Here is a 24,415-nt window from a genome sequence, read left to right as displayed (position 1 = left end):
AAGAGCGGTGCAGCGAGCCTCTTCAACGGAATCAAGCTCTAATTTCCTCGCCTCGTCCACCTCGCCTTCGTTGTACATTTCGACCCTTGGAGACTTCCACATGATATCGGCTGGTAAAATAGCTTCAGATCCGTATACAAGGAAGAAAGGCGTTTGTCCTATGGCTTTGGACGGCTGAGTCCGAAACCCCCAGACGACAAGTGGCAGCTCATGCAACCATTTGCCTCCCTTCTTGCTATTTTTATCATAAAGTCTCTTCTTGAGGCCGCCGATTATCATACCATTCGCCCGTTCGACTTGTCCATTGGCCCTTGGGTGTGCGATAGAGACATATTTAACCTCCATGTATGCATTCTCGCAGAATTCCCAGAACTGATTGGCCGTGAAATTGGATCCCAAATCTGTGATGATGGTGTTAGGGAAGCCGAAACGGTGCAAGATATCCGAGATGAAATCAACAACCTGATCTGGTGTGAGCTTGGCGATCGGCTTGTACTCGATCCACTTGGTAAACTTGTCGATAGCCACCAACACATGGGTGAAACCACCTGGCGCCGTTGTGAAGGGCCCTATCATATCGAGGCTCCAACAAGCGAAGGGCCAGGATGGAGGTATGGTGATGAGACTGTGGGTTGGAACATGAGACTGCTTGCCGAAGAATTGATAATTTTGGCACCTGCGCACGAGATCCTCCGCATCGGATACTGCCGTGGGCCACCAAAAACCTGCCCTGTATGCTTTCCCCACCAGCGTTCTTGAGGCTGCGTGGTTACCGCAGAGACCTTCGTGGATCTCCCGCAGTATGTCGTAGCCTTCTTCCTTTGTGACGCACTTCATGAGAACACCTGACCGGGCGCCACGCCGATAGAGCTTGCTGTCGACTAGGATAAAACCCTTACTTCTGCGCATGACGCGTGCCGCCTCTGTGCCTCTGGCATCAATTCTCGCCGAAAGCCTTTGATCTCGGATGAAATCGATAAAAGCCTCTCGCCAGTCCTCCCTCAGCACCATAACCTCTCGATCGGGTTGTTGGGGACCCGCATCGATGGCTACCTGCGGGGAAGACTTGATGGATGGCTGCTTGAGCTCCTGGACAAAAACTCCTGGCGGAACCTGAGCACGTGTTGACCCCAATTTGGACAAGATATCCGCGCCAACGTTATGCTCCCGTAACACATGGTGAACCTCCAAGCCGGAGAATTTGCTTTCCAACTTGCGGACTTCCTGGACATAAGCGTCCATCGTCTCCTTATTAAGGACCCACTCTTTGTTGACTTGTTGAATGACAAGGAGAGAATCACCATACACAAGTAGTCGTTTGATCCCTAGTGATATCGCCAAACGAAGCCCGTGAAGCAAGGCTTCATACTCGGCTACGTTGTTGGATACCGCCCACAGGATCTGAAGGACATACTTCAATTGCTCGCCCCGTGGAGAGATAAGCAGAACTCCGGCACCGCCGCCATTGAGCTTGAGGGACCCATCAAAATACATGGTCCAGTGCTCGGGCTTGTCGACTGGAGTTGGGACTTGATTCTCCCTCCATTCAGCCATAAAATCAACTAGAGCCTGAGATTTGATTGTAGTGCGTGGCTTGAAGTCGATTGACAAAGCCCCCAGTTCCACTGCCCACTTAGATATACATCCCGTGGCGTCTTGATTATGAAGAATATCCGCCAGCGGGAAGTCCATAATCACAGTGATCTTGTACTCGTCGAAGTAATGGCGTAGCTTTCTTGATGTGATTAAAATTGCATATGGAAGCTTCTAAATAGCTGGATATCGTACCTTGGATTCGGAGAGGACCTCGCTGACGAAGTAGACAGGCCTCTGCACTCCAAACGCATGGCCTTCCTCACCTCGCTCGACTATAATAGCGCTGCTGACAACATGGGTTGTTGCCGCAATGTAAAGTAACAGATCCTCCTCCGGCAATGGTGCAGTAAGAATTGGGGGAGACTGAAGGTGACTTTTCAGATCTTGTAGAGCCCGCTCGGCCTCCTCCGTCCATTGGAACTTGTCTTGATGTTTCAGGAGCTTGAAGAAGGGTAGTCCTCTCTCCCCTAGGCGGGAGATGAACCTGTTCAGGGCTGCCATACAACCCGTTAGTTTCTGCACATCCTTGATTGTGGCCGGAGCCCCCATATTAGTGATGGCCGTGATCTTTACAAGGTTGGCTTCAATGCCCGGTTGCTAACGATGAACCCGAGCAATTTCCCTGAAGGTACTCCAAAAACGCACTTGGTAGGATTGAGTTTCCACCGAAACCTTCGCAGACTGCTAAACGTTTCCTCCAAATCTGCGATTAAGTTGTCGGAATCCCTGGTCTTGATGACCACATCATCCACATAGGCTTCAACATTCCAGTGTAGCTGATCCGCCAAGCACATCTGGATCGCACGCTGATAGGTTGCTCCTGCATTCTTCAACCCGAAGGACATGGTCCTGTAGGCGTATGTCCCGTACTGGGTGATGAATGCAGTCTTGATTTGGTCTTCCTCCTTGAGCGCAATCTGATGATAACCTGAGTAACAATCGAGAAAACAAAGAAGGACACAACCAGCCGTTGAATCGACAACTTGGTCAATGCGCGGCAACCCAAAATGATCTTTTGGGCAATGCTTATTGAGATCAGTATAGTCAACACATATTCTCCATTCATTATTCTTTTTTCGTACAAGGACAGGATTAGCCACCCACTCTGGATGGATCACTTCTTTAATGAATCCAGCCGCGAGAAGTTTAGCTATCTCCCGTTTGATGGCCTCATGCTTATCGTGAGCAAACCTTCGCAGGCGTTGCTTTTTAGGAACAGCCTTTGGATGTACATTTAAGCTATGCTCGATCAGCTCCTTGGGCACCCCTGGTATATCCGCTGGTTTCCATACGAAAATGTCTCGGTTAGCCCAAAGAAAGCTGACGAGCGTGAATTCCTATTTCTCACCCAAGCCCGCGCCGATAACAGCGGTCTTGGATGAATCTCCCTCCTGGAGCTGGATCGTCTTGAGGGCCACATCATCAGTCGACTGGATGCTCGACTTGTTGGCCTTCCTCGAAGGAATTTCCAGCCCAGACTGAGAGAGCTGCTGCGCGGCCACGAGTACTTCCCCCGAAGCATCTGGCACACGAATAGTCGAAGCGTACTGGATTGCCTCCTGATTGCAGTCGTACGACTTCTTCAAGTCACCATGGAGAGTGAGTACTCCACTGAGTCCTGGCATCTTGAGAAGCAGATAAACGTAATGCGGCACTGCCATAAACTTGGCGAGTGCCGGATGAGCCAATATTGCATGGTAGGAGGATTTGAAGGTAGCCACTTCGAATTTGATGAACTCAGTGCGATAGTTCTCCCTCGTGCCAAAGGTGACTGGGAGAACTACCGTACCAAGCGGGTGTGCCGCATTACCTGGGACAATGCCATAGAAGGGGGACTTGCTGGGAACCAGCATGTCCTTGAAGTCCAGGCCCATTTTCTTCAGAGTGCTGACGAAGATGAGGTTGAGCCCACTCCCGCCATCGATGAGGACCTTGGTGAGCTTGATCTCCGCCACCACGGGATCCAGGACCAAGGGGAACTTTCTGGGCTCCGAAAAGCTCATCCACTGGTCGTCGCGGGAGAACGTGATGGGGACCTCCGACCAACGGAGTGGTCGTGGTACCGCCGGCTCGACGGACATGATCTCCCGAAAAAGCAGCTTCTGGTCCTGCCTGGAGCCAAAATCCTCATCGCCCCCGAAGATGACGTTGACAACCTTCGAGGCGTCCTGAAACTTCGGGTTGCGCCCGTGGTCCTCTTGATCATCATCCTCGGGTTCTTTGTCCGCAGGCTTCTTATTCTTCTTACCACCAACAGAGTTGCTGAATGTCCTCCGAAGATGGTAGCAGTCGATGGCAGCATGATTGGCACCTGGATGCCATGGGCACTTCTTCTGCAGGAGCTTCTCGAACTCCTCCTGCGTGGTCGACTTCTTGCCCCGCGAAGGACGATCCATAGCCGCGATGATATCATCTGGCTTGCGTTTTCGGGGTGGACCCGAAAAGTCCCGCTGGCCTTTGTCGTTGCGGTTGTCATTTGGGCGCCTCAGATTGCTATCTTGGCGTCGCGGGAACCGCTCCTGCATCTTCTCCTCTTGTTCGGACCAATCGTGCATCATATCACGAAGGCCCGCAACAGTCTTCGGCCTGTTCCGCCCAAAGTCCCTGTAAATGCCTGGGTCGGTGATGCTGTTGTAGAAACAGTCGATGATGTCGTCCTCCGAAATGTTCACGATGGTGGTGCGGACGTCGAAGCAGCGACGCGTGTAGGACCGCAGAAGCTCGTTACGTTCCTGTTTACACTGAGCAAGATCGTGACTAGTACCTGCACGAGCAACCGCTCCTTGGAAGTTGTCAATGAAGACCCTCTTAAGCCGCTCCCAGGAATCGATGGAGTTGTTGCTGAGGCTCTCCAGCCACGTGAGCGGCGCAGGGTCCAAAGCCATCGGGAAGTAGACAACTTTGGTGATGTTGGAACCCCCTGCGACCTCAATGGCCGTGGAATAGCAACGGAGCCACTGCTGAGGAGCTTGCTTGCCATCGTACTTGGTGATGCCGATCGACTTGAAGCCCTCTGGGTACTTGTAGCTGCTGAAACGTGTAGAGAAAGCTGGAAATCGGTCGCTACAGTCAGTACCTTCGGTTTCGACTTCTTCGCAGACCTTGCGCCTGGAGGAGATCACAGTCCGCGCATCACGGCCTTCATTAATATGCTGGCGCAGGTCCACTGTAGGGAGCCGATGATTTACCTGTCGCGGGTTACCCCCTGGAGGTGGCTGCTGCCTCCCGCCAGGGGCCTGGCTCCCGTGAGCGTTGTCATTGTTGTGGCTGTGTTGATGTCGAGGGTGACCGCTAGCCGTTCGGCTGTGAGCCTGGCTCCGGCTCTCTCCCACGTGCTCCTCCCTAATGGTAGACGCCGAGTTGTGCTGATCCAGCTGGATCCAGGCCCTCTGTGTGTAAAGAAGTGCTTGATGCACGTCCGGATCACGGCTGCGCTCAAGAATGGCTGTCACCCTGGCAATGTTGGCCACCGGAGTCCTGAAACCCCGTTCACTTACGGCGGCAAACTCAGGGTCAAGCTCGCGATGCATAGATTGCCTACGCTCGTTGGCCCTCTTTCGCTGGATTGTGCGGGCCCTGTTCCTGGCCCTTCGCGCCTCACGATCGGCGTCGTTCTCATCGCCGGCGTTGGCTATGATCTCATCTTCGGAGACCGCTTCAAAATCAACGATGGGAAGATTTCCATCGTCCTCGCCTTCTTCTGCCATTAGCACCTGGCAGGAGGCGAGCTCATCGGAGCCCGTGTCGACTAGTTCTGTCGACTCCTCCGCCACGGTAGCCAACGGCCTACCTTCCTGGAAAGGCAAAGGCTCGAGATGGGCCACAAGTCAACCCTCAACCTCGAGTAGATCGGAGGACGCCATGCCCCTCCAATGGACAATGTGCCCATCCGGCATGGAGGTGATCATCAGATCACTGGCGCCAAAGCAACCCGAAGCCCCCCGACGTGCGGTGGCTTCAGGCCTTCTAGCTTGGAGCAAAGAGTCCAGGTCCCTCTCTAGCGTGTAGAGAGACCTAGAGATGTTGGCCCCCTGACGATCAGTGGCCACATCGCGTGAACTGGGTTGAGATTGGTTACGCGAATTCTTAGATTGGAACGAATCCAACCCAAGAGAAATTGCTGCAACACTAGATGAAGTCGAGCCTGGAGCAGTCTCCGCCTTGATCTTTGTTGCAGAAGCATGGATCGACAAGTTGTCGAGCCCGTCGACGAACTTGTCAAGGCTGCTGCGGGGATCCGCAGCGAAAGTCTTTGGCTTCATGTCAACAAGGAACCGTCGAAAATCGCCCACACCATCTGCGATGCAGACCCACGAGCCAAAAACAAATGTCGTACCCTGAGAGGGAACTGACTTGGTGAATTTGAAAGATGCCATCGAGCTTGCCGGTGGATCTTCGACGCGCTCCCCTACCTGGCACGTTAGCTGTCTATGTTTAACCGGCTACCCACCGAGGGATATACCCAAGGTGGTAAGTTTTGGGTGAGGAGACGCCGAGATCAGGAACTCGAAGGTGCAAGGAACACAAGATTTAGACAGGTTCGGGCCGCAAGGTGCGTAATACCCTACGTCCTGTATGGTGGTTTGTATTCCTTTGGTGTAGAATGATCTGGAGATCGTCTGTTTTGAGTGGGGTCCCTGTCCTCCCTTATATATCCGAGAGGCCAGGGTTACAAAGATACTAACCAACACCGGCTGAGGAATCGTACCAGAACATATCTCGAGTAGATTCCTCCTGTATCGGTTAGCCTTATCTCCTATTTAAATGGAATAAATAAGAGATAAACAAGATGAATAAGAGATGAGATGGACTTAATCTCTTAGATCTCTTTAAACTACGTTATGTACCCAGTCCCGTGGCTCTGGGTCTGACACTACTTTCTTTGATCAGTTTTTTTAGGGAAACTTTCTTTGATCAGTTGTTTTATCATTTTCTTTTTAGATCATTGCTTTTCAGATGTATCACCACATGGCTATCATACGCTGGACATCTGTTGGAATTATGGGCTTGGTCCATTTATTCTAATCAATACAATAAAAGAATTTAAAGCCCACTATTAAATGCTAGGAAATCAATTGCTTAATTCCGTACCGGGATTTGAGGAGGATCTCAACCGGCTTAAAGTGTGGACTTTGTGTATACCACTTGTGAAGCCGGTAAGAGGAGGTCGGTGAACCACGCGCGCGCGCTTGCTCGCCTCGCTGAGCCGGGCCGAGGCCGTGGGCGTTGGCGTGGGCGAGGCGCGGCGCGGCCGGCCGGGCGGTGCAGTGTGCGTGCGCGGCCGGACGTGATGTGCAGGTGCGGTGCGGTGCGACGTGATGTGCTGAGATGAGAAGAACATTTTGCCGTTAAGAGCATTAAAACAGAGAATAAATATTGACAGTAATGACTGGAGAATCACACCAGTAACTGCCGCTCATCAAAGCTCTTTACGACGTCCAGGTTCGTTGAACCTCATTAACTGCCGCTCATCAAAGCTCTTTACAACGTCCAGGTTCGTTGAACCTGAGGCACCTCCACGCCTATATAAACCACCCCTTCCTCCTCGCATCTATACACACAATTCAGCACTTGATCCAGGTACTCCTGCTTAGGAGACCTCTCCCTTCTCCCTCTGCTGCTTTCTGCCATTCCCATCGCTAGTGCTGCGCGCACAGCTCTAGCGAGAGCAGGCCTCCGGAACCTCTGCTCGCTGAAGGTCCTACACGGGACGCGGGCAATCAGGTTTTTGGGGAGCGTCTTGATGCGACTGCTCGCTCCCTGATCGACTACTTCGTCTACTTCCCGGCGTGAACGAATGACTACTTCGTCTGCTTCCTAGTGACCGTTCGTGGGACTGCACTGCGAACCTCTTCCTGCATCGACATCGTTCGGCTACTTCAGGCAAGGGTAGTCGAATAGCATGTCTATTCCAGCTGGTAACGGCGCAACCGGTGCCTCCAGCACTGGTCCCGCCTTGGGGTACACTCTAAACCTATTCTGGTTTAACTTTTTATTCATACTTATTATTAGTAAGAATAACATGAACACATGCACATATCTTATTCACACATTATCACTCATTTATGCCATAAAATTGCTAGTAATATTTGGAATTAAAATATACCAAAAATTGCCTAGTTATCTAACAACATCATCAACTGAATGAATTTGTTAGTGTCACCGACGCGCCCAAGGCAAAGGTACTACATTTCCCCTTTTCTCCCTATTTGGACAGATGGATGAGTTCATCATGATGGATGGATTATGTCAACTTGCTGCTATACAGAGTTAAATAACCTGTCGAGGATGAATTGTATCTATTTATCAACCAACCACGACTTGTTGAGATTTCTGGGCTTGTCAACTAAACCACCAAATTTAATTACTGGAACAGTGTTGCGATGCACTATAAGTCCCTAAGAAAGTTCACTCTATTGTTGTTGTTAGAAACTCAGTCTATGAGCAGGTATAAGCCTGGGAATATCATTGAGCGAGCTGGCGGCACAAAAGCTGGGGATTATATCTTGCTTGAGATCACTAATCTGCTGGTAGTGGACCCAAGAGGTGCTGGCAAGATCGCATTTGTGAACTGACCATTTGCACAAGATCGATGACACATCACATAAGCTTTTATCCTTTTTTGGGATGGTGTGTCATGGCAATGTGCACCTCAACCTGATTTATCTATTTCTATTCATTTTGCTAGGAAATTCAAGAACCAAATGGTACAGTCTTCTGGTGTAAAATGAGATAACCGACCTTGTAACTGAATTTCTATGTTTTTAATTGGTAATTGGTTGAGAGTTGTAAAAAGAGCTTCTATTTGCTTGGTTCTGCCTATATTTTACGAAAGAAATAACAATGAGATAATTTAGTGAAATGGATGGTTCAGTGTCAGAGGGTATTAATAGGACTTATTTTGTGTCCTATTACGAAGAGCCAGGACCCAAAATGGTAAGGGTACAAAATTATTGTTGCTTCATATTTGATTGATGCAGGTATGTATGGCATCAACTTCCGGATTCTTCGGGCTTGCATGGAATATTTGTTCTTTATAATTTCTGATTACTCTTTCAGCCGATGTCTATTATAATGGATCTACAAGTATGGAAACTCAATTAGCATCATAATTACTGCCTGAATAATTATTGCATAATCAATAGTAAAAACGTTTGATGTATATGTTAGCGTACATGGACGACATATGTGGACCATGAGTATTCCTTTTTAGTAATTCAATCCTACAAAGTTCCTATGTTATCCCCGTCATACACGAGGCCCAAGGTTTTTCTATATACGAATATAAATTTTGTTTCCTAGATTTTATGAATCATGTGCTAAATTATTAAATAAAAATAATTGTAGTCTGGGTTAAGTGTTTGACAATGCTAAATTGTACATTATTAATTAGAATTTGTCTTCTCAATAAATATAAAATTATTATTCACTTAATTTTAATAAATACAAAGTTCTTATTTATTAGATTTTTAAATTACATGCCGGTGCCACGTACTTCTCCACCAGTTCATATATATGTTTTGCGAAAGCATGCATGTGGTCATGTTTGACAATGGACCTGTTGGCTAATTGCCTGCGGAGATCACTTAATTTTGGCCCCTCATCATCACCGCGCGATCCTCGTGCTTCGCCTAGCTCCGCATGGCTGACTCTGGCGCTTGTCCCTGTCTCGGTTCCCTTCACGGCACCACGCACCACGACACATTACCGATCGGGACTAAGAAATCCAAAGCCATGTGATATGCTGTTGGTCACACTACACTACAGTGATCGATTGCTAATCATATCCACCCACAGTAGTGCCCATCCCGCTTTCTTTACACTACAGCTGGATGCATGTCATTGTCACCTGGCCCGCTCTCTCAACAGAGCTCTGACCACATAAGGACACGGTACATATGGACCGGACGTGCTAGATCTTCAGCAATAAAGCAGCGTGGAAGCCGGCCCGTTAGTTTCACGAGCCGTGCAGTGGCATCAGTCATGGCTCAAGCGCTAGCGCAGAGTGGCCTCCATGAGCAACCGGGCACGGCATCGTCTTCGCAAGTGCCGCCGCTCGTCGTGCCGCTCTTGGTGATCTGCCCTCTCCTCCTCCTGCTCGCGCGCTTCGCGACCACGGCCAAACCAGCAACGCCTCGCGAGAAGCTGCTCGCGGAGCTCCCGTCGCCTCCCAGCAGGTTCCCCGTCATCGGGCACCTCCACCTGGTGGGCTCCCTCCCCCACGTCTCGCTCCGGGACCTGGCCGCCAAGCACGGCCGCGACGGCCTCATGCTGCTCCGCCTCGGCTCAGTCCCGACACTCGTCGTGTCGTCCCCTCGCGCCGCGCAGGCCGTCCTGCGCACGCACGACCACGTCTTCGCGTCCTGGCCGGGCTCCGCCGTCACGGACATCCTCTTCTACGGCTCGTCGGACATCGCCTTCTCGCCCTACGGCGAGCACTGGCGCAATATCAGGAAGATCGTCACCACGCAGCTTCTCACGGTGAAGAAGGTCCGCAGCTACCGCTTCATCCGTGAGCACGAGGTACCACTTAATTTACAACTCTACATTGTGGGCCATAATCTAAATTGTTATTTTCCCCATAAATTTCCATACTAATAGTAATAGGCCCGGATCTCTGGACATATATCAAAAGTACAACCCGTACCTTTAGGTAATGCACAATCCGAAGCTTATATAACTAAAAAAAGGGTTTTTGATAAGCTTGACAAGATAGGAATTAGCCTGAATCTCTAGACATAGAAACAACAGAACTCTATCTACACCTTCAGAAAAAATGATGTCATGCCTTAAATGTTAAATTTGTTGGATATAATATTGTTTTTAGTCAGTATTTGTAGTAGTCATGATCAAGATTTAAAAATTTTATTCATTATTTTTTGTCAGAAGAATATCAAGAATTTGTGAATTACAAACCTTTGTTAACAAAATCCAGTCGAACAGTTTGAATGAATTTTAAATTTGCACAGTTTCTGAAAGCACACAAAACAACCTCTCGAGCCTACCGGCTACATAATCTCTATTCAGCCAAGAGTCATGTTGCGAGTTTGAGGCAAGATTTCAACCCAAGGATTGTCCTCCGTGCAAAGCAAGAGGCTAACCACTGGTCCATAGGCTTTTTCTTGGTTCTTTTGAAGGCATTCCACTTATATTATTCATCACAGAAAATTCATGTTATAACTGGATTTTCTGATCAATATCAGCAATTTTTGTTTCCTAGTGGTGTAATTGGAATTCGCTTAAATTTAAGAGAATCTGAATTTTAACTAATGAGACTGAAATACTGAATGGTATATAATGATCATCAATTGGCAGGTGCGGCTGGTCATGGAAAAAATTGGAGAGACATCTACCATAGGTAAGGCTGTCGACTTGAGTGGGCTATTACCCTTCTTCACCAATGATATCATGTGCACCATCGTGTCGGGCAAGCTATTCAAGGAGGAAGGCCGGAACAAGCTGTTCCGCGAGCTGACCGATGCAAACTCCAAGCTCCTAGGAGGGTTCAACCTGGAAGATTACTTCCCAAGCATGGCGAGGCTGGGCGTGGTGCGGAGGGTGGTCTGTGCCAAAGCAGAGAAGGTGATCAAGAGATGGGGCAACTTTCTTGATACGCTCATCGCTGGCCATGTTAGCAAGTCATTAGTGAATCACGGTGATGGCAAGATCAGCGACTACATCGACGTTTTGCTCTCAGTTGAACAAGAATATGGACTCACCAGAGACAATATTAAAGCAATATTAGTGGTATGCCCGTAAATCATCTCGATACATTCTATAATCTATTCAGTATATCCAGGGTTTATTTAAAATCCATGAAAGATTATAATGCCTATTATATACAAGGTATACCTGATGCTACTGATCCTCATGTATATGAAGGATATGTTTCAAGCTGGCACGGACACATCATCCATAGTGCTGGATTTCGCAATGGCTAAGCTGATACAGAAACCGTGGCTCATGACAAAGCTACAAGCTGAGGTGAGGAGGACGGTGCCAAGTGGAAACCACATGGTTACAGAAGATGATCAAAGAGACGCTCCGGCTACACCCACCCCTTGTGCTTTTGGTGCCTCATCTTTGCTTGGCCGACTGTGATACAGAGGGATACACAATCCCCGCAGGCACACGCGTCCTCATTAATGGTTGGGCTATTAGCCGGGATGCTAGCTCCTGGGAAAGGGCAGATGAGTTTGTGCCTGAGAGATTTATGGAAGGTAGCAGCACTGCCACTGCTGACTATAATGGAAATGACTTCTTGTTCTTGCCGTTTGGAATTGGGCGAAGGATGTGTCCAGGTATGAACTTTGCAATTTCCACCATAGAGATCATGCTGGCAAACCTCATGTACCGCTTCGACTGGAAGCTACCTGCTGGATCCATGAATGTAGACATGACAGAGTCATTTGGGGTGACGGTGCACCGGAAGGAGAAGATCCTCCTTATCCCGGTACAGCCATCACACTAGCTGCTTCTTTACCTAGCTATCCTATCATCTCCGGTGCTATAACATGTGTGGGTCCGGTACTGTGCTTCTGTAAGCATAAAAACAATAATGAGTGTATAAAACAATCTTGTCAGGTGATTATTTGCGTGATTGGCCATCATGTCCTCTTCGTTGCGCTATTATTGATCCATGTTCCCTCTCTTTGGACGCATTCTTTCCCTATGTACTGGATTGGTGAAACGCAAATTAATTGCACACTGTTTGCTGGAGGATGAAATGATTTTTGTTTACCATAGAGTAAAGGAATACATGTGAGCTGTTGAACCTTGTTCTAATGGGTGAGGGGAGTGGCTTTTTATAAAAAAAAATGGCGATGAATTGCTCTCTTTCTTCTCGTTGGGACCATAATTATATCTGAAGCTTGTTTGGACAAAGGAGAAATTTTACTACTCCAATGCAGATTCACTGATCAAAGAGGGCATCAAGAATATTGTGGTTAGGATGGTAATCTTGCAAAGTATGTACATCCGTAAGTCATTGTTAGCAATTTCCTGTGCCTGCTTGGCCCCAGATATACTATACTCCTATATCATAATGATGAGTAAGAGACGATGATTGGCAACACACGTCAATGATCTTGATATCATGACATACTGTTGCAGACTGTTCTTTTTGCCATGAGAAATCCGACGGATCATCATAGACCCTCAATCTCAAATGTTAGCTAATCCGTCTAGGATGAGGGGTTAGTAGCCATCTATGATGAACCGTTATGAAGCAGTGTATTGAAGCACTCCCGGTGTGATTCCTTACTCGCTAGTGAAACTATCTCGTTGTTTATCACATATCTCGATAAGTGAACTCTACGACACCTAATTGCCCCCAAAATTTGCCGAAGTAAACTTACGGGTCCGGTTAGCTTCTTTTTGCCTGGACCCATCATGCATTTAATGGTGAGGAGCAATTATAGTTTGTTTGGTGCCTCTTCTTAGTCAGTGGTGGAACCAGGAAATAAACATGAGGTTGCTGAACAAATATTATCTTTACTAGGTCTATGTCCGTGGGTTCCCGGTCAAAATGCATCATGACCTAGGCAATGGAGAGACCTAAAGCAACAAGAGAAGAGCATGGCTAGGTTTGCAAAAGATATAAGTATATGGATCTTGTTCCAAAAGTTTAAGATACTACTTGCTGAATATCCAAAAAATAATGCATTTGATAAAAATAATAACATGCTAATGTACAAAATTCTAGGTCAAGTTTAAGAGTTGTATGTGCAATTTATTGAAACCTAGGATTTGATTTTCGGAAAACAATTGGTGCATACAGCGGGTCGGCGGCAGGTGACCACCCCTAGTGTCGTTAGCATCCGTTCACGGAGAGAATGCATAGGGGAGTTGCTAGTTCATCTCCATCTCATGTTCTCTCTCTTATCTCCAACATCCATGACAATACGTTCCATCCAAATTAGCAAATAAATATTATTTCTATAGTAAGTTAAACCCATAGGTGATTCCTCACTCCAATGTAATTTGGATGCAGCTGAAAAATAATGTTTCAAGCTAAAACAACATCAACATAAAGTGATTGAAAGCTTCCTTTTAGCCATGGCAACACATTGCAAGAAATAACGAATCCAGACATCAATTTAGAAAAATCCCAAACAAAATTTGTCAGAAAGTGTAGAACGTATTTAAGATAACAAATCATATTGCTCCACTTCCATTTGTGCGAAATTTCCAATCCAAAAGGAAAAATATATGAATGAATCAAACAAAAATCAAGACCAAAAAGAAAAAGAATCAGCACGATCTGACAGCATATAATCGGACAAAAAACAACCTATTACTTTAGTAAAACATTTTCACACATTTGCTTGTTATTTAATCCTATACATGAGCTAGACCTATTCCTAGACTTTTGAATAGGAGACAAAAAAAGAGAAGAATAAGAAGTAAAAGTTTCTCATGATTTTCAGAATCTCGATCTATTCCAGATTGCTACTGTAGCCTAGAGTATGGATGAAGGGAAAACAAGGGGGTGGTAACCATCAGAAAAAGGGGAAAACCCAGGAAAAGAAATATCTTATCTAGACTTCTAGTTTAGACATCCTTTTGCCAGACTTGTACCTGCAAGACAAGCGGGAAGATTTTGGCAGATTCATTTTTAGCTGTCTAGAAAAAAAGTTTCTGTCCAAATTGATTTTCAGCTATTGTACCACACCAAATTCAAATCCAAAACAAATCAAATCCAAGAATAGAAATGTACTTCTTTGCCTCACTGGCAACTGAGATGAGAATGCTAGCTAGATGCGTGAGAGAGAATTCATGCTCTGCCTCTCCTCCATCGGTGTCACCGCGCCGCCACCAACCTTGCACTCCAGCAGGCTGCAGGCCCCTCGCAGGGGGCCATGGACACAGACTACGACGTGTAGAAGTCCATCACTCCCGGACTACAGGCCAACATGCTGTGCTCCACTGCAACAGAACGGGTGCGTCGCTCGCTGGCGGCAACCAATCAGGTCCTATTGCTGGGCGGCAACAACAGTCAGCAGCTCCACGGCGCATGGCCTAGCGTGGCGCGGCGGTGGCTATAGAGATGCACGAGCTAGCAGTGCTAGATGTAGGAGCTGCTTCATCGTTATGCTTCGTCCTCGTCCTTATCTGACACGGTTAGTTAGAGGTAGGAGATGAGCATGTGGTCAAGCATGTCTTCTGGATGGAAGGGGAATATAGGATGCGGCCAAGGGGAATATGATGAAAGTTACTATATGGCCCCTGAATATGTGAGGTGAGATGCTTTTGCCTTATCTGACACGGTTAGTGATAAGATTTGGATTCCCGATCTTCCGAAAGGTTCAGATAACTATCGATTTGGACGGATTCGAGACACACCGATCGGACTTCAAATCCAAATAAATATCCAAATAAATGAACCCTGCAATCTTAGCACCACAAATCCTCTGGTTATCAACCTAGCTGCTGCTCGATTGACCTCGCCAAGAAGGCTTACTCTTACCTGCGAATCGAAGAACACAAGCAAGTGCATGGAGAAGCAACCAAATCACAGAAAGCAATTGATTCAACTCACGAGTGGGGTTCCACAACCGAAGAACGGCGTCCTATTCTTGATAGAAATGAACTAAGCAAAACCCAACCCTAGAGAAGGGGGGTGGCGGCTGGATAAGAGGAGTTTGGGGCGGCCAAGACCCTCTGGTCGCAACCCTAGTGGGCCAAGACAAGATACACGGCCCAAAGGACCAAAGACAGTGGCGCAACACTGAGACAGATTCTGGACACCAACTTGTGGAATATTTTCCCGTCAACTCCTGATGAATTTGGGCCTGGGACCAGCGCCATTTGAAAGGTTATCTTCTTAGCTTTCCATCCATCTAAAGATCACCCAAATCTGAGTCCATATGTGACCTGGGCGTCCATTTTAGCGCAGACTGCTCCTGGAGCCGAAAAACAGACCCGAGGTCAGTTGGTTTGGGCCTCCCTCTTGACTTGTATGTCCTTGCTGGTCCTCCACGCCTCCAAGCCCTTCTCCAAGTATTCTTTGGCCTTCTCCATGGTTCCTAATCACAATATAATCATTCGGTAGCAATCTATTCTCATAATCATTTGAAGAGGAGTTTAGGAACGAGCTCACCTCTAGATTCAATTGTCGTGCTCGAGCTCTAGTGATTGGACCTTGAACATTCCGTGGAGGATTGTTGTTTGTATCCAAGGAGTGATGTTCTCATCATCCTCTCCCTCTTGAATTGGAGTCATCCTCGACTCAAGCTCATCTTCTTCTCCCAAGTATGGCTTTAAATCTGAAATATTAAAGGTGGGACTAACCCCAAATTCGGGAGGCAACTCAAGCTTATATGCATTATCATTTATTTTCTCAATTATTTTGAAAGGACCATCTGCCCTGGGCATCAACTTAGACTTTCTCAATTCTGGAAATCTATCCTTTTTAAGGTGTAACCAAACTAAATCTCCTGGTTGAAGTTTAATTTCTTGTTTACCTTTACTACTAGTAATTCTATACTTTTCGTTCATCTTCTCAATGTTGTGCTTAGTTGTCTCATGCATTTGCAAAATAAATTCATCACGTTTCTTGGCATCACTATGAATCCTCTCACTAGCAGGTAAAGGCAATATATCAATTGGAGTAAGGGGGTTGAAACCATACACTACCTGAAAAGGACTTACCTTGGTGGTAGAATGTGTTGCCCGATTGTATGCAAACTCCACTAGAGGCAAACATTCTTCCCACACCTTCAAATTTTTCTTCAAAACAGCCCTCAACATGGTGCCCAAGGTGCGGTTCACCACCTCTGTTTGTCCATCGGTTTGTGGGTGACATGTTGTAGAGAACAGCAGCTTTGTCCCCAACTTGTTCCACAGAGTGCGCCAAAAGTGACTCAAGAATTTAGCATCGCGATCTGAAACAATAGTTGAAGGCATACCATGCAAATGAACAATCTCTTTGAAAAAGAGGTCAGCAATATGAACAGCATCATCACTCTTATGACATGGTATGAAGTGTGCCATCTTAGAAAAATGATCCACCACCACAAAGATGCTATCCCTCCCCCTCTTAGTTCGAGGCAATCCCAAAACAAAGTCCATTGAAATTTCTGTCCAAGGAATAGAAGGAACGGGAAGAGGCATGTATAAACCATGCGGATTCAAGCGTGACTTAGCTTTTTGACATGTGGTGCAACGCGCCACGAATCACTCAATATCTCTTCTCATCTTTGGCCAAAAGAAATGTGAGGCTAAAACATCCTCCGTCTTCTTAGCACCAAAATGTCCCATCAGCCCTCCTCCATGCACTTCCTGTAACAATAAGTGACGAACGGAACCAACTGGAATGCATAGGCGGTTAGCTCTAAACAATAGCCCATCATTGATCACAAACTTGTTCCATGTACGTCCCTCTCTACAATTCAGCAACACATCTTTAAAATCAGGATCAAGTGCATATTGTTCTTTTATCGATTCAAGTCCAAAAAGACGACAATCAAGTTGGGACAACAGGGTATATCGCCTAGATAAAGCATCCGCAATCACATTATCCTTCCCTTTCTTGTGTTTGATAACATAAGGGAAAGATTCAATCAGCTCTACCCACTTTGCATGTCGACGGTTCAGATTATTTTGAGAGCGAAGATACTTAAGCGATTCATGATCGGAATGGATAACAAACTCCTTAGGCCACAAATAATGACGCCACGTTTCTAAAAAACGTACAAGAGCATACAATTTCTTATCATACGTGGAGTAATTTAAAATAGGACCATGCAGTTTTTCACTAAAGTATACAACGGGTTTACCATCTTGCATTAAAACAGCCCCAATGCCAACTCCGCTAGCATCACATTCAAGCTCAAAAGTCTTACCAAAGTTCGGAAGTTGCAGCAATGGTGCGTGTGTAAGCTTGCCCTTCAAAGGATTGAAGGACTCATCATGTGCCTTTCCCCAATGTAACACCACCCCTTTCTTTGTCAACTCATGCAAGGGGGCTGCAATGGTGCTGGAATCTTTGATGAAACGACGGTAGAATCCTGCAAGACCAAGAAAACTCCTCACCTGCGTGATGGTTTGGGGAACCGGCCAGCTCTTGATTGCTTCAATTTTTAACTCATCCACCTCAATTCCCTGTGGAGTAACAACATAGCCAAGGAAAGAGACTCGATCCGTGCAAAAGATGCACTTCTCAAGGTTACCAAACAAACAAGCATCACGTAAAGCGTTAAAAACAGCACGTAGGTGATCCATGTGTTCATCCAAAGACTTGCTATAAATCAAGATATCATCAAAGTAAACTACCACAAATCATCCAATGAAAGCCCTCAAAACCTCATTCATTAAGCGCATGAAAGTGCTAGGTGCATTAGTCAAACCGAAAGGCATTACTAACCACTCATACAACCCAAATTTGGTTTTAAAAGCTGTTTTCCATTCATCTCCAAGTTTCATTCTAATCTGGTGGTAGCCACTTCGCAAATTAATCTTTGTGAAAATTATAGAACCGCACAACTCATCAAGCATGTCATCAAGCCTAGGAATAGGATAACGGTACCGAATTGTAATATTATTGATAGCACTACAATCAACACACATACGCCAAGTACCATCTTTCTTCGGAACTAAAATCATAGGAATAGCACAAGGACTAAGGCTCTCACGTACATACCCACGGTTCAAAAGTTCTTGGACTTGTCACTGAATTTCCTTAGTCTCCTCGGGGTTGGTTCGGTAGGCTGCTCGGTTGGGCAAAGTTGCCCCCGGAATCAAGTCGATTTGATGTTCTATTCCTCTCACAGGTGGCAGCCCCGGTGGTACCTCAGCTGGAAAAACATCCTCGTACTCCTGCAAAAGGTTAGTGACAGCAGGAGGTATCGAGCTAGAGATATCATCAAGTGAAAACAAAGCTTGTTTGTAAAGCAAGACATAGCAAACATCATCTACAAAAATTTCAGCAAAGTCACATTTTGTTGCAAGCATAACTCCACCCTTCAATTTAATGCCCTCATTCTTAGAATTAGGTGCAGGTTTATCCCTTTTATGTGGAAAAGTAGATTTTGCTACTTGTTGATTTTCAGATTTTGTGTCATTCAAACTAGCAGCTCGCTCTTTCTCAGCTTGTACAATTTCAGCAGGGGTCAAAGGTAGCAAAGTATATTTCTTTCCTTTATGCACAAAGGTGTATTTGTTACTTCTACCATGGTGTGTGGCATCATTATCATGTTCCCAAGGCCTACCCAACAAAAGTGAACAAGCTTGCATAGGTACCACATCACAATCAACCGAATCTGAATATGACCCAATGGAAAAAGAAACTCTGCAAGTTTGTGTTACCTTAGCCTTTCCCAAATCATTTAGCCACTGAATATGGTATGGATGTCGGTGTGGCCGTGTGGTCAAGCCAAGCTTCTTGATCAACTCAGAACTTACCAAATTATTGCAACTACCTCCATCAATAATGACTCGCACACGTCGGTTGTTGATGATGAAGAAAATCTGAAATAGATTGTGGCGTTGCAGCTGGTCGGGCTGTTGCACTTGTGTGTTGAGCACCCGCTGAACAATGGCGCTCCTATAGGTCGTTGTATCCTCTCCGCCAAGGATCTCTTCTTCACCATCATCATTTTCTTTCTCTTCTTCATCTTCAATGTCAGAGGTGCTGATGTAGCCATCCTCTGTAGCAATGTATGCTTGCTGACTTGGGCAGTCCTTCTGCACATGGCCAAGCCCATGGCAATGGTGGCATTGGATGCCAGAGGTGCGCCCCGTTGATGCCATGGATGATGAACTCTTTGCGGGTACCTGCGCAGAATTTTTACCTAAATCGGAGGACCGTGTGGGCACTGCAGCAACTCCCGAAGCTGCTGGTCGCTTGCTAGCTGGTGGTGGTGGCATCCGGAAAGTTGCAGACTTGTTCAGCCCCGTTGATGTCATTGTTCGTGGCGTGTAGGAGGTGGTGGACTTGCCCCTGCCTTGCTGCTCACATCCTTGCAATTCCTTCTCTGCAAGTATAGCAAACTGAAACAACCGGTTGATAGTGTTAAATTCCTTATAATCAACAATGTCCTGAATCTCACGCCTTAGACCCGAATAAAAATGATAAATAGAATCCTCAGGCCCCTCCACAACACCACAACGCATCACGCCCTTTTGGAGCTCCCCATAGTAATCTTGGACAGATTTCTCTCCTTGCTCTAAGCGCATCAATTTCTTACGCAAGTCTCTATGGTAGGAAGGGGGAACAAAACGATCACGCATAGCTACCTTAAGTTGTTCCCATATGGTCGGTAAAGCATTTTCTACAGCTAACCCACTCTACCAAATGATTGCAAAATCCTTAAACTCACTAGAGGCTTGTCGAACTCTATGTCTTTCAGGAACAAGGTGGGCACTAAATTTCTGCTCTACTGTCATCTTCCAATCAAGATACCCCTCAGCATCATAATGGCCCGAAAAAGATGGAATTGTGAACTTTACCTTAGCATAAGGATCATCGGGAGCATGTTGGGCGTGACCTTGATGTCGATGACCACCCATACCTCTCCTGTTCTCACGTAGACGATGTCGTAGCATCGCTGTTCGGGTGGCTGCAGCATCTATGTTTCCATCCTCATCAAAAACAGCATCTTCATTCGAGTTGTTTCCTCCCGTATCTTCCTCATTTGGTAGATGGTTTTCTAACTCTGTAACCTTATCGGTTAAAGTAGATATCCGCCTATCCAACCTCTCTATGCTGCTACCAAGCTTGAGATCAATTAGTGCATCGGTGACAGCCTTCTTGATTGCATCATTCATCCCTCCATGGCAGCTTGAAGTTGAGCTCTACTAACACACTCATTGAAATCTTTGGGAGAGTTTGCCTGTTCATCCCCTGCCATTACAAACACCAACACGGCAGCAAGCAGTGAAGGTTATCCCTAATAAAAGACTACAAGCTGTAGTGGTGCCTCTCAATCATGCAAAATGGCAGCTCCTCCACAAGCACTTGCAAAAGTTCTTACCAATCACAAAACAAGAGTTGGTGCAATCGGCGGCTGGTTCGTGATGCTTGTGAGGAGGTGACACCAAGATTGCAAGGGTCCTCTTTCTGTACTGATCTGAAGGAATATGTGGAGCTTGGGAAGGCATAGAGATAAATATATATGTGGCACAAAAATTAGTAACCGATAGCAATGCTGAATTATAGTCCCAAGTTATTGTTCTTGTTGCTGGTCTAAAGTGTTCCAAGTACCAGAGTTGTGATAACAAGGTAGAGAACAAATATGTTGATCAAAAAGGGCCACAAACAAAGCACAAGACATCACACACCAACACAGCTCACTATGCTCTTCTCCATGTGCTCCTGCAGATGTTGTTCCTCTTTTGCCCTCTTTTTTTTCAATTTTTTTGGGCTGTTATTTTTTTCTCTTTGTTTCTTTTTTTGGATATTTTTTCCTTGATTCAGGAGCACACAAGAAGTAACACAGAAAACTGGAGCTCCAGCAAGTGAAAGACCAAATTTATTCGTGCTTTAAGATACACTCCAAATTGGAGGATAGAAAGGAAATAACGTGCACAAAAAATTGTGGTGGCAGCTAGGGTTTGATGCAAAAGGAGGGGAAAACACATAAACTGGACTCTAACACGACCCCAACCAGCAACAAGACTTTGACAAGGACACAAATTCAACACTACGAACTCTGAAACTAACAAATGCAGAGGCTATGGCGCGGAAGGTTCTAGGAAGGGGAAAAACAATATGGCTGTGGACTGTAGGTTGAAAAAAAAATACTCGAACTAGAGGGATTCGATGCGAACCTGACGGTATACCTTTGCTCTGATTACCACATGATAAGACTTGGATTCCCGATCTTCCGAAAGGTTCAGATAACTATCGATTTGGGCGGATTCGAGACACACCGATCCGGCTTCAAATCCAAAGAAATGAACCCTGCAATCTTAGCACCACGAATCCTCTGGTTATCAACCTAGCTGCTGCTCGATTGACCTCGCCAAGAAGGCTTACTCTTGCCTGTGAATCGAAGAACACAAGCAAGTGCACGGAGAAGCAACCAAATCACAGAAAGCAATTGATTCAACTCACGAGTGGGGTTCCACAACCGAAGAACGGCGTCCTGTTCTTGACAGAAATGAACTAAGCAAAACCCAACCCTAGAGGAGGGGAGTTGTGGCTGGATAAGAGGAGTTTGGGGCGGCCAAGACCCCCTGGTCGCAACCCTAGTGGGCCAAGACAAGATACACGGCCCAAAGGACCAAAGACAGTGGCGCAACACTGAGAAAGATTCTGGACATCAACTTGTGGAATATTTTCCCGTTGACTCCTGATGAATTTGGGCCTGGGACCAGCGCCATTTGAAAGGTTATCTTCTTAGCTTTCCATCCATGTAAAGATCACCCAAATCCGAGTCCATATGTGACCTGGGCGTCCATTTTAGCGCAGACTGCTCTTGGAGCCCAAAAACAGACCCGAGGTCAGTTGGTTTGGGCCTCCCTCTTGACTTGTATGTCCTTGCTGGTTCTCCACGCCTCCAAGCCCTTCTCCAAGTATTCCTTGGCCTTCTCCATGGTTCCTAATCACAATATAATTATTCGGTAGCAATCTATTCTCATAATCATATGAAGAGGAGTTTAGGAACGAGCTCACCTCTAGATTCAATTGTCGTGCTCGAGCTCTAGTGATTGGACCTTGAACATTCCGTGGAGGATTATTGTTTGTATCCAAAGGAGTGATGTCCTCATCAGTTAGCCTCTGTTAACATCTTAGGATGCATCTCCACTGTTCAAGATTCATATGACGGGTACAGTCTCAGTCTGGACATGTAGGTAGAAAAGGCAGACTCTTTTTTCTTGTCTGAACTGACAAAAGGGTCTAACTGTCGAGTTGCTCTTCCAAGGATTTTTTTTATAACTTCCTCGGATCATACAACATTCATAGCTTTCTTTTCGTGCGGATAAAACTTCATTAATAGCTTAAATTGCTTTCTACACAAAGCTATGCGTTCTTATGAAGTTCAATTCCAGGCTACCAAGGAAAGCAATAAAAGGGATAAACGGGCCAACTTGTTGCGGTTTCTTTCTGTTCCTGAACCACGACCAAATACTCACTGAAGGTCTCATGCCAGCGTCTTGGACGTCCACACCAGTGATTTCTGCTCCTTTCTGAGCTTGATCTGCACCCACACAAAGCGAAAAAAAGTTTAGAAATTCAAACGGAACATTTAGAATGAGTACTCAAATGAACATCAGGCTCTCAGCATCACCCACATTGCCATTGAGCACAGCAGGTATGTACTGTACCATTTCAATGAGTTCCAGACTTCCAGTTGCTTGAAAACCAACCAGCACTACTGCACTCTAGATTTTGAACAATCTCGCACTTCATATTCATTGTGTTATTATTCAGTGCAACAACCGTTGTCACTAACATTTGCATAACTGCCAAGTAGAATAATGCAAAAAGGAAAAATTCTACATAGTCTACCGTGAACAAGTCAGAAAGGGGATTCCTTGCTAGCTGATTGACCTCCTGTACGCCTCTCTTTTACTCTAATCCAATTGCTCATATACCTGAACTGCAAATGTACCACTTTGTTTTCTCAGTGCTAAACTGCAAATTAATGTAACAGAACTCATTTTTGTCAGATATACCTGAATAAAGGATTTCCAATCATTGTTTGCTGACCCTATATACAGATACTTTTCATCTGATATCCAGATCTTTGCATGTGCAATCCCAGATTTTCACCAATCACCAAAAAGAAGGGTTATATGAACATCTGCTATTCCTGGATCCAGTTTAGCTACCTTGATCAAAATCAGGAACCGATCCAAGCATTGGGCAATACTAAATGATACTACAGTCATTAACAGAGAAATTAAATCTCAGTCAACACACTATTAATTATTTATACAATGTTTTTTTCTTTGCTTGATCACTCATTGAAATTTCATGACACCAGTCTGAATGGAACTTCAGATGTACATTTTCAAGAAAAAAGTATATCCAGGTGTGCAAAAGGAAACCATAGTGCCACTGCCTATCTGTGGCTGGAATTAGGATGCATATCCATTCCAATCAAGATAAACTTGAACAGCAATAGACAAGGTGTCAGCTAATTATCCATGTGACCTAAATCTGCAGAGCTGCATATACTATGGTTCGCCAACTGAGTTTAGCTCTTAGTTTGCAAATCATCCCCAGTTACAATATTGCCCACAGTGCGCAGAGCTGGAATGAGCACTGAGACCGAAGGGTGCCTAAATTAAAAATAGTAGGAGTTTGGAATTCAATCATCTGCCATATCAGAATGATATAAGGAAAACTGACTACTGAAAATTGCAATTACATCACAAGTGCCATGAGGCGAGGGAACACTCTAGATTCACTGGCAGCTTTGACCTTAGCAGTTCCGTCAGATAAGCATGAGAGTAGTGTGTGCGCATGCAGAGGCTGGAACATCTCCCTTATCTAAAAAAAAAGATAAGCATGAGAGAGCCCAGAAGGCATCAGAGAGGAGCTGCTTCAAACTCGAAAACAATTTGAAGGGGAGCGCGATGTTGGAGTGAGACGGAAGTGCGGAGAGGATGAAGGGGAGCAGGATAGGGAGTGGAAGACGGCGCAATTCAGGAGGCCCACTTGTTGGTACTGATTGCAGGAGAACCCGTATTTGACGGAGGCGGACCAATAACCGAGCGACGCGATTGGCCCTATGGCTTTATTAGTAGTAGAGAGGTAGAGATCGAACAATTAGATCTTAGTGAATTACAAAATCTCTTGTATATATGCCATATTTTTCATTACCAATGTACTCTCTTCGTCCTAAAAATAAGTCATTCAAAAATTTAA

The 24,415-nt window shown here is 45.9% G+C and overlaps 2 long non-coding RNA genes and 1 pseudogene across 3 annotated transcripts; 1 reads left to right on the top strand and 2 right to left on the bottom strand.

The window, feature by feature from the left end:
* Positions 1-9,544: 9,544 nt before the first annotated feature.
* LOC112899856 lies at positions 9,545-12,206 on the top strand (annotated as a pseudogene).
* A 1,663-nt stretch (positions 12,207-13,869) lies between these two features.
* Positions 13,870-14,776, bottom strand: LOC112899858. Its single transcript, XR_003230122.1, has 2 exons — positions 14,315-14,776; positions 13,870-14,175 (listed from the first exon to the last, which is right to left on the bottom strand). It is a non-coding gene; the product is annotated as an uncharacterized LOC112899858 (long non-coding RNA).
* Positions 14,777-21,625: 6,849 nt separating this feature from the next.
* LOC112899857 lies at positions 21,626-24,236 on the bottom strand. 2 transcript variants are annotated; one of them, XR_003230121.1, is made up of 4 exons: positions 23,916-24,236; positions 23,218-23,826; positions 22,834-23,141; positions 21,626-22,739 (listed from the first exon to the last, which is right to left on the bottom strand). It is a non-coding gene; the product is annotated as an uncharacterized LOC112899857 (long non-coding RNA). The 2 variants fall into 2 exon arrangements; XR_003230120.1 differs by having other exon boundaries at positions 23,218-24,236.
* Between the last annotated feature and the right edge of the window lie 179 nt (positions 24,237-24,415).

Source organism: Panicum hallii, chromosome 7 (assembly GCF_002211085.1).
Source record: "Panicum hallii strain FIL2 chromosome 7, PHallii_v3.1, whole genome shotgun sequence".
Taxonomy (NCBI): domain Eukaryota; kingdom Viridiplantae; phylum Streptophyta; class Magnoliopsida; order Poales; family Poaceae; genus Panicum; species Panicum hallii.
Note: the sequence above shows the minus strand (reverse complement) of the source record. Positions and strands in the feature narration are given on the sequence as shown.